The sequence below is a fragment of the Hordeum vulgare genome, chromosome 1H, assembly GCF_904849725.1.
Source record: "Hordeum vulgare subsp. vulgare chromosome 1H, MorexV3_pseudomolecules_assembly, whole genome shotgun sequence".
Taxonomy (NCBI): Eukaryota; Viridiplantae; Streptophyta; class Magnoliopsida; order Poales; family Poaceae; genus Hordeum; species Hordeum vulgare.
Window position 1 is genome coordinate 190,745,038 of NC_058518.1, and position 10,174 is coordinate 190,755,211.

A 10,174-nucleotide genomic window follows, 5' to 3' on the forward strand; every position below is an offset into this window, starting at 1 on the left:
TAGTTGGGGAGGCAGTGAGGAGCTTAGTGTACTCTTCCGCGGTCAGGCGGCGACTCTGAATAGGAGTGGCCTGAAGCGGTGGTATTCCTCCTCGTAAGGCAATGGTTGATCGCCCTCCGGGTGCTCCTTCCTTCTTAACCTTGCGGGTCTTCATCTTCTCCAGGCGAAGTAGGTCCTTGACTTGGTGTAGTTCTTGGCGAATCTTCGTTGACTCCATGATCAAAAGGTGTGTCAAAGTGTCGGAGGAGAGACTGAAGTAGGTCTGAAACCTTAGTGGCGTCTCGTCCTCTGAAGATGGATTGAGTGTCCAACTCCCATCTATCCCATCCTTAATAAAAGGTAGGTGACGGGTAGTTGGTCGTTAGCCATCTCTGGAAGGATGTCGCGGAGATGCACGAGCGCCTCCCATGCGGCTGTCTCCACTACCAACATCAGATCCTCCATCTATGGTCCTTCAAAGAACCAACTGGTTGGGGAGTCATTATCCTTCACTATCATGTCCACTTAATATTCCTTGGTGTCGGCATTGACCCAGTGCTCGTGGTAGAGGAGGATGGCCGTGCGGCGTACTTGACACTTCTCGAGGCTATCTCCCAAAATTAGGGGAAAGCCCATCTCCAGAAGCATCTCAGGTACGACGGCCATCTACAAGATGTAGGGGAGAGGGTTAGAATGTTTTGTGGGTGCAGAAAATCTCGGGGATAAAGGCTAGGTGCACTAATCGTCTCAGCTATCGTCCATGCTACCTAAGGCTTCCTATAGTGAGGATGGCTCTGATACCAACTCTGTGGGGACCCCGACTTATGAGTCGAGATCGCCGAATGAACGTGCTCAGTGATCCCAGTGATCAATGCTCACTGAACACAAATATACAGAATATTGAGAGTCTTACATCCAAGTACTGAATTATTACATCACGTGACCGAATGGTCAAGTTCACAAGGTAGGGCCTATAAGTCAAAATCACACAGATACAACTAGTAGCGGAAATCTTAGGGCTAAGCGGGTGCCCATGGCATCAGCCTACACCAACTAGCGTTCTAAATGGGAAGCGTCCTAGTTCACGCGGCCGTCTCTGAAGATGTACTCTTCTCCAAACTCCGGTCCATCCATGTTTGGTCAATAATATAACCAGTGGCAAGCCAATGAGTACTTTTGAATGTACTCGCAAACAACCCATGATATGAACAATGCAATTGAAAGGATAATAAGTAATATGCATCATTGGTAGATAACATCTTGGTTGTAAATAAACATGATCATGGAGGTGCAACATAAGTTAAATGTTGATTTGAAGAACATGTTACAGATATCAACATATCTATCAAGGGCTGAACACTCCGGGTTCACCCTATATGCCAAGTCACCAAACTTTGTCATATCAATGGTTTCATAAAAGACAATTTACCACATACTCACACACACTTGGTTTATGCGGGAATGACTGGACGTAGTTTAAGTAGCGCCACCCAACAGTCCTTGACCGTGGACACGGCTATTCGAATAGTTTTACACTCTACAGAGTTAGTACGCTATACCCACGAGATCTGGGAAACTTTTGTGTCATCCATGACTCACGGTATATAACATACCTGAGGTAAGTACCCGATCCATGCCTTTCCCCGGACGATACTAGACAAAGAGGTCCACTCAATTGGTACCCAGCTCACATGATGTACGTCTTACGAGCACCGACTCTGGACAGTATCATCCATGCGGGGACCAACGGTATGCCCGGAACACGTAAAAACGGCATAGTCGCCCTACCTGGCACGACCCCATCACGAGAGTGACCACACATCACTCGCGTCACTAGTAATGTGGCTCTTTGCTAGCACCGACGAGAGTAATCAACAAAGCCCCGTCCCATAAAGGAGTAACATGGTCGTACATGTAAGGTTGGGACGGTCGACACATCAGAAATCTATTCCCATTTCTGAAACCATACTCACACAAATACCCAGTGCACCACTTCACCAAAAGTGGTCACTTAACTCATCATCACCCTCGGGCATTAGTGACACCCGACATATAAACCTTTGTTTTATGCCAACATGATGCTCATACTTCTACTATGCTTAGCTCTACTTGTCAACATGGTATTAGCGTGACCCTCATAGGTGGTAGGATCATGCTCAAAATGCAAGTGCCCCGGAGGAGCCTTCGGTAACATCACTTCAATGATTTACCGAATACTTATGATCACACGCAACGGAAATATTTGCTTTACTACCATGCAATATAACATATGCTCAAACATGTTCAAAGGGATGCTTGCCTTGGTCAACTAGGTATCCGGGGTCTTCGAGGTCTTCAAGTCCAACTCCTTCGTCACACGGGGTTTCTATCGTCGTAATAAATAAAAGAAATAAGTAGCTCAGTCCAAAAGAGATCACAAAGTCACTTTAAAAATGTTGTTTAATTCTGATAAATCCATATTGTTATTTTAAAAATATTTGTCTCTGGTTTTAGTGAAAGAACATTTTTTAAATCAATATAACAGAAGCAAAACTATTCCAAATTAACCCTATTTATTATTATAAAACATAATAGTTGTTGCAAAAATTCGTCCAATGGTTCTATTAAATAGTACACATTTTTAGAAAAATAAAAGTTGAAGAATCATATTATTTCACTAGTTAAATCTTTTTACAAAAATCATTTCAAATCAAGTTTTAAATAAAAAGAAAAAGGGCTACAACCCCTGGTCTGGACTGGCGTTGGACTGGGCCAGCCCACTAGCGAGCCAACCAGCCTGCCCACACGCGTGCGCTGTCAGGTTTGAACCTGACGCGCGGGCCCCTGCGGTCAGTGGCTGTGGGCAGCGAGGGAGAGATAGATGGGGCATCGATAGGTGGGGCACACCTGTCGGGGTCGTCTCCTACCTCTGGCCAGAGAGGAGGAGGAGCACGCCAGCGTGGCTACCGACGTCCTCGGGCCCTGATGACGACAGGAATGGGTCCGGCTCATCGTCGCCTTCCTGCTGGTGGTCGAGTTGATGGTGGAGGGGCTCTGGTTCACCGACGACGAGGTAGCTGCGGTGGAGGGGTTTCGCGTGAAGGTGGTGGTGGCAGCTACGAGCACGAATTCGCTTGGGGAAGAGGGGGAATGCTTCCTGGTGTCACGCGGAGTGCTCTGGTGGGCAGAGGGACGCGAAAGCCGACGTGTAGACGGAGATCGACCGGAGTTCCGAGGCGGAGGGGCCTCGGTTGATCTCGAGCACCGGGGCTCTACTTGCTCAATGGGGAGGCTATGGAGGTGATTAAGGTCTCGGTGAGGTGGAGTGAGGGGTTCTGGAGCGAGGGGAGGGGCTATTTATAGGCCCGGGACGGTGAGCCGACTCGAGAGCGCCGGTGATCCACCGTCGCATGCATGGGGGTGCAGAGAGAGGCTAGGGTCGAAACCATGGTCTTAGGATGTGGTTTTGGACCTCCGGGACTCCCTACGAGAGAGAGGAAGACAGGAGAGTCGAGCTATCATGTCCGTGAACCTCTGGTGCTTCTGGTGCGCGCGAGCACGCGTCACACCGGCTCTTAGCGTGGAAAGGAGGGCCCCTGAGGGCTGCGATGCAGAGGGGCTGTCAGGGGAGAGGAGAGATAACGTCGGGAGTCTCGAACTAGCCGAGAGAGTCGCCCCCACCTCGGTTGCTCTCTGTAGCACGCCCAGAGCGCGGCTTTGGCATGCCACGGCATGATGGCGCGCTCTGGGGTGCCTTGGACGTGTCTAGCATGTCCTGGGAACTGTCTTGAAGATGCCTAGCCATTGGAGTCCCGTGGGAGCCTTGGCTGGTCAAAGAAAGACAATTTAACAGGTGTTGTCGGCCTTGGGATGAATCTTAAATTGGAGATTTTGGTTTATCTACTTTGAACCAGAGAGGGGCCACTTGACTGGAGTTAGGCATTGATGTGAGCCACCTAATCTATGAGTTTGGGAGAAAGGGATTGGGTTTAGCTAAGGTTAGGAGGGGTTTGGGGTGGTTGCACCCCACCACTGGCTATGCAACTTAACAGGATTGGGTTTGGTGCTAAAACAAGGGGCTTCACCAAGTTTGAGCTCCATTAGACAAGTTAGCTTTGTAAACTTGAAAACATCCCCAAATGACCAGATCTGTTCCTTCCAAAGGGGGTGTGGGAAAATCAAGTCCCACAAATCCCATTTTTGGCATGGAGTCCTCTTTTGAGGTATTAGGCACTCCTGCAAAGTTTCAACTCCATTGGATAAACTTTGCTATGTAGAGTTGCTCTAACTTTATACTGGATAGAAGGGATTTGCAATTATTTTGTGACCTTAACCACCATGGATCAAGGTGAATTTATATATGGGAACCAAATATATCTTAGGGAAGCCACTAGAATTTTCTAGGAATTTATTGAGAATATTTCCATTGGAAATATTTCAAAAGGTCAAAACAGACAGAAAAGGTTTTGAGGGTTTTAATCAAATAATAATAATGTAAATAGGGTTTAAAATCCTATGTATGGAAATAGATGTCCTTCTTAGTGTCTCCAAATTTTCTCAAAAGTTTCTATGGCACAAAAGTATTTTTCCATATAGGAATATCATTTCTGGCCTCAAAAATTGACATGCAAATAAAATAGGAAAATAATTCATAAAATAATTATTTTGTGGTTTTGGTGAACTAAAATGGTGCTAGAACCAGATCACCATTTTTGGGTAAGAGCACTCCTTGCCATCAAGTACTTGTAGTGCAACCCAAAGCAGGGGTTTGAATTATCCAAAATTGAGAAAAAGGGGTTTTGTAAATAATTAGGTCATGAGAAATGTGGTTTTTGATATCACATAATCAAGCATACAAGCATACAATGACAATCATGGCACTTACAACATTAGTTTTCAAAAAGTATTAATAAACTCAGATTTTTGAATTACAGAAAAAGTTATAGTCAAAACTGGGTGTGATAAATATATTCCATATTTATGAGCCGAAGGGAGAAACCTTGTATTTGTTATGTGCTTAATGAAGTGCATGATCCCTGGCGCATCGATCCTGAGCTCAAAGAGATTGATGCTATTGGCATCCAAGGTTCACAAAAATAAGTCTTGAAGATTAAACCTAATCCCATAGACGATATTGTAGATCAATGTCTTCCATGACCCTTCCGAACATGCTTGAGGATGAATGCCCTTTGATTGTCCATATTGTCTGATGAAGAATATGGTAGATAGTCTTCGGCAGATATGGAAGATTATCAACAAACAATATTATGAGAAAATCTATATCTGGGTCGAAAGGGTTCATAAGTGTTAACATTTTAGTCATGTTGGGCTTCGAAATTTGGAATATTCTTTTTGTGGCTTCTTCATAGGCAGCAGATTTTAGATGTAGATCTTCACTTGATGCAGCAAGTGGAGTGGAGGCAAAGAATTCCATAACAGGAGATTTTATATGTTCATCACGGATCATGAAATCCGTAGCCCGTGTCTTCACATCTCATACATAGCCAAAGATGTGGAGAGTTCCAAAAAATTGAAGAATGAATTCTTCATTCCAGTCTTTGTGATCAACAACAAAGGGCAATAGTGCAACATCTCTAAGACAATCTAGGGCATGTTCAAAACAAGGAAGACCACTCATGGATTCCATCCTGAGATGCTTGTGAGGGATGATCATGTTCTGGCCATATAGCACACATATGTAGTAGGTGTGTTATGGTGCACTCCAAAATGATCGGATTGGATATTTTGGCGCTTGTAGGGATTCCTATCAGAATCAAGGAATGTGTTGTTGAGCATAGATTCCTTGACACTGAAGACAAGAGGACGTGCTGGTCTTAACTGCCGAAGACTTGTAAGCCTGGGTATAGGATTTATAACTCTTGGGTGATGAAAGATGTTGAATTCATATTGAGGGGCCCATCCTTGGTGGCGGAACAAGCCTAGAACATCTTGTTGGCACCATCTCCCCTTCTCTATTGTGATCCATGACAATATTGTCAGCATTATCGTCAATCGATAGTGTAGCAAGAATAGGAGGACCATCAGGAGATGGAGACTTGGCTTCGCCTTCAGCATTTGGTGGTTCTGGAGGTGCAACGGTATCATTAGCAGCAATGTCTTCAACTGCTTTGGCTTTGATCTCTGGTTGTTCAGGAGCAACATCTTCAATCCTGAGAACTTCATTGACTGCTGTGGTTGGAGTAACATGCACTTCATCTGCAGGTATGCTTTGCATTGATGATATAACTAGCCTTGGTCCTCAGCAAAACCATTTCAGTGGAAATGCACCATCACTGGTTTCAACTTCTATCGCTTCAAATGGAGATTCGGGTGATCTTTGCACAGGAGTTGAAAGGAGTAGGCAGAGTGCTGGGACTGGCTTCAGACATAATTGGCCATGATGGGTTGCCAATGTCCATATATTCACTATCATCCTGTGGTGGCGATGATACCAGTTGTGCATCTATTTGAGGCACATGTTCAATTTGTCTTTCAACATTGTCTTCTGCAAAAGCAATGACTTTAGAAGTGTCAGCTGCTATGTCCTCAGCTGCGGTGGGTTCCATAGCTGGTACATCTTCTGTTGTTGGAGCCTTTGTGGTAACATACTCATGAAGAACGACTTGCCTTTCAGCATTTTCAGAGTCAGGAGGATCCATGGAGATAAGTGTGACAAGCGCGGGCTCCTCACGAGTAGGTGGAGTGGCACAAGGAGCTTGAGGCGGCTTGGGCAGAACGTGAAGACTTTGTCTTCTTTGTCTTCAACCACTTGATTCGTTGAGCTTTAGAAGGAGGTGCAGGTTTTCACATTCGAGCTTCTGCCTGAGCTTGTTTCGTCTTCTTGCTGGTCACAACAGAGGAAGGAGGAGGTGGTTGAGCCAGGGAAGCTTATTGGGAAGATAATTCCTGGCATTTCTTTCCTTGAAGATCCACATTGAATCAAAGTCAGTGAACCTTGACTTGACCTCTCAATGATTCTTGGGTCAAGTGTGGGGTGGCCAAGTGCTTTTCCCTTTAGCATCTCATTGTGAGCTTTGAACATTTTTGTAGATCTCTGCTTTAGACGCTCAAGAGTGTCTTTGCCACCTTCACAACGATTCTTAATTTATGCCTTTAAGTCTTTCGTGAAGAGTTGATAGCCTTGTATCTACTCAAATGTGAGGTTGTGTACATTGCTCCCGAGGAGAGCCTTTTCATGCCGAATCTTCTCACGTTGTTGCACAACCTTTTCAGCAACAATTAATTCTTCACTCACGAGCCCTTGGAAGGTGACGCTCAGCCAAATGGGAAGCTAAAGGTCTCCGCTGCATGCCCTGTCCTAAATGGCATTGATTACCCATACTGGAAGAACAAGATGTGCATGCATCTTGAAGCCATTGACAACGGCCACTCGTATGTCATCATGGCTCGCATTCCCAAGGTCGGCGAAGGTGTCACTAGTGCTGATGTGAAGATATTTGCTCAACTAGACTAGACCGCCAAGAACATCGTATGTGGTCATCTGACCAAAGAATAGTATGGCCGTGTGAGTGCTCTTGACACTACGAACCAAATCTAGCAATGATTGTCCAAAGTCAATGAAGGTGTCTCATCTCTGAGAGACTCACATGTAGATGTGCTCTGCAACTTGTTCAACCACATCAAGAGGCTTGACAATGAAAATGTCCATCTCACGTTTGATCGACTTACTAATATCTCAAATGAGTTGAATGCTCTCGGCGCCACTGATATCTCCAAACATGATGATGTAAAAAAATATGTATATCTCTTGATAGTTCCTTTGACACTGTTGCTACCATGATCCAAGAACATCCCGTCTTCAAGAGTTTAGACCATGCTGATATCCTTGAGAGGCTGAACACCCTTGGGTTTCAGCAAGGAGAGAAGAGGGAAATTTATGGTTGTAGTTATGTTCTCTCTCATGTCTTGAAGGCAAATGTTGTGTGTTCATCTGAAGAAAAATAATGTGAATGTAGTTACGATGGTGCTGAACACATTGGCAAAGAATTTTGTCTACTCGTAAGGAAGTTTCAAAAAAATTCCAGGTCAAAACACTTTGGAAAATCTTCAAGACGCGACTCCAAGAATTTTGGACAAATGTCTTTGCATGAGACAAGAAGCAAACTTGTCACGAGTTTAAGAAAGTAGGTCACTTGATCTCTGATTATCGTTGATGCGAGAAGGAATCCATGAAGAAGAGAAAGAACTATGATTCTAATGACAAGAAAAGGAAGAACACGCATCAAAAGTCTTTGTCCAAGTCTTCATTGCATAAGAAGAGATCCTCTCGCAAAGCTCATGCTTTCATTGGCAAGGAGATGGACTCCGATGCTGAATTTGAGTCTAAAGCTAAAGAAGAATCTTAGGAGGAGTTTGTTTCTGAAGTTGCTGGTTTGGATATGGCTTCTGGATTCGTAGCACCATTTGTCTTCGACGCCGAAGAAAATGGCCCCCTCATCAACAATGAAGCCAGTGACGATGAGTGTGCTCCAGTGTACTGCTTCATGGCAAAAGGCTCCAAGCTATCCTAAAAATCTTCACGTCATGACTCCGATAGCAAAGACGAATCTAATGATGACTTAAAACCTAGCTATTCGAAACTTTTCAAGATTTCCACTAAGCAACAAAATGCCATGGAGAAAATGCAAAAATATATAAAGAAAAGTGATGACCTGTTACGCGACGAGATGAGTATAAACGAAACTATGGCTAAAGACATGCAAAGTCTTTGTTCAAGGTTGAAGGATCTCAAGAATCCTCATGATATTGTCACAACTAATCAAGAAAAGCTTTCTTATGAATATATTCAGAGAAACAAAGATCGTGATAAGTTGAGAGAAGCTAATGAAGACCTACACAAGGAAAACAACTCACTCCTAGTAGAACAGATGAGTACCGCTCAGGATGAATTTAATGCTCCATGCTTGAAATGCCTCACACGTGAGGCTTATGATTCTACTGTTGAATGCTCGAATGTTTCTAAAGATGCATGATCTTCAACTATATCTATGGTGTCTAAGCCCTCATCTGAGAAAACTATTACTACCAATGATGACAATGACATTTTGAAGACATTGCTTGAAACGGACATGTGCAAAAGTCTGAAGGGACATCGGATTTGGTGTGATGTCCTCAAGAAGACAATCTTGAACAAAAGCGCTAGGAAAGAGGGTATTGGTTTCGAAATAAACACCAACGTCGATGGATATTATTGGAAGCCTGAGCAGTACCCCAAAACCACATGGGTTGCTGCAAAGGGTCCCTTAGTTAATCCATCCACACTATCTAGCTTTAACTGTGCTAATGCTATGATTGTTGATGAATATTTTGAATCCAACTCTAAATTGTTCAAATCTCATAATGGTGAAGTGTTTTCTAGATTTATTGGCACTACCTACAGGAACTATGTCGGCATTCTAGAAATGGGGGTATCCAGACCTGCCTGCCTGCGGCCCAGGGCTGTCCTACTTCATCAACCAAGCATCAACATGCTCGATATCACTCAAGGCAAGGCCCTCGTGAGGGGCCAAGCCTCACGAGGAGGAATGACACCAAGACATGTAGGGGGCTCCTCAGGAACCCCTCTCGAGCGGCGGACATTCCGAGGCAAGGTGTGGGCTCCGGAGTCAAGGATGACGCAAAGGAAGGACAAACGAATCACAGATGACAGGGTCGTGCAGCTTCCCCGTTGGTGCAAAGGAGGGAAGTACGTACGTGGGGCCCGAAGGCATCTTCCAAATGTTTCCACTTCGGTGTAACCAAGCCACCGCCACCGGCGAGCAGGGCGGATGTCAACCCTGCAGCGCGGGCATCCACTTTGTAGGCGAAGACACCTTTAGACAAGGGAGCACGTTCCCTTGTCCCCCTTTAAAATTGGCCACTGTGGGATCCCTTCCCGCCAAAACGATAAGGGAAGAAGATCGGGGACGTCACTTTAAATAGGGGATAGGTTGCTTCGTAGAGGGGGATCGAACCCTGAACCATTTCACTCACCCACCATCGCACCGCTGAGGCCACCTAGCCTCAGGAGGCCGAAGAACGTTCTACTAGTTCATATCTCAACCTCTATGAGAGGCAATCCACAAAAGCAGGAATAGGATTTTACGCTTCCCAGTGGCCCGAACCTGGGTAAACTACTGTTTCCTGTGTCTTCCTTGCCATCGAGTGAGTTCTTTGCCTTGCCCATAGAGTAACGAGCCGAGGAACCGTATCCGCA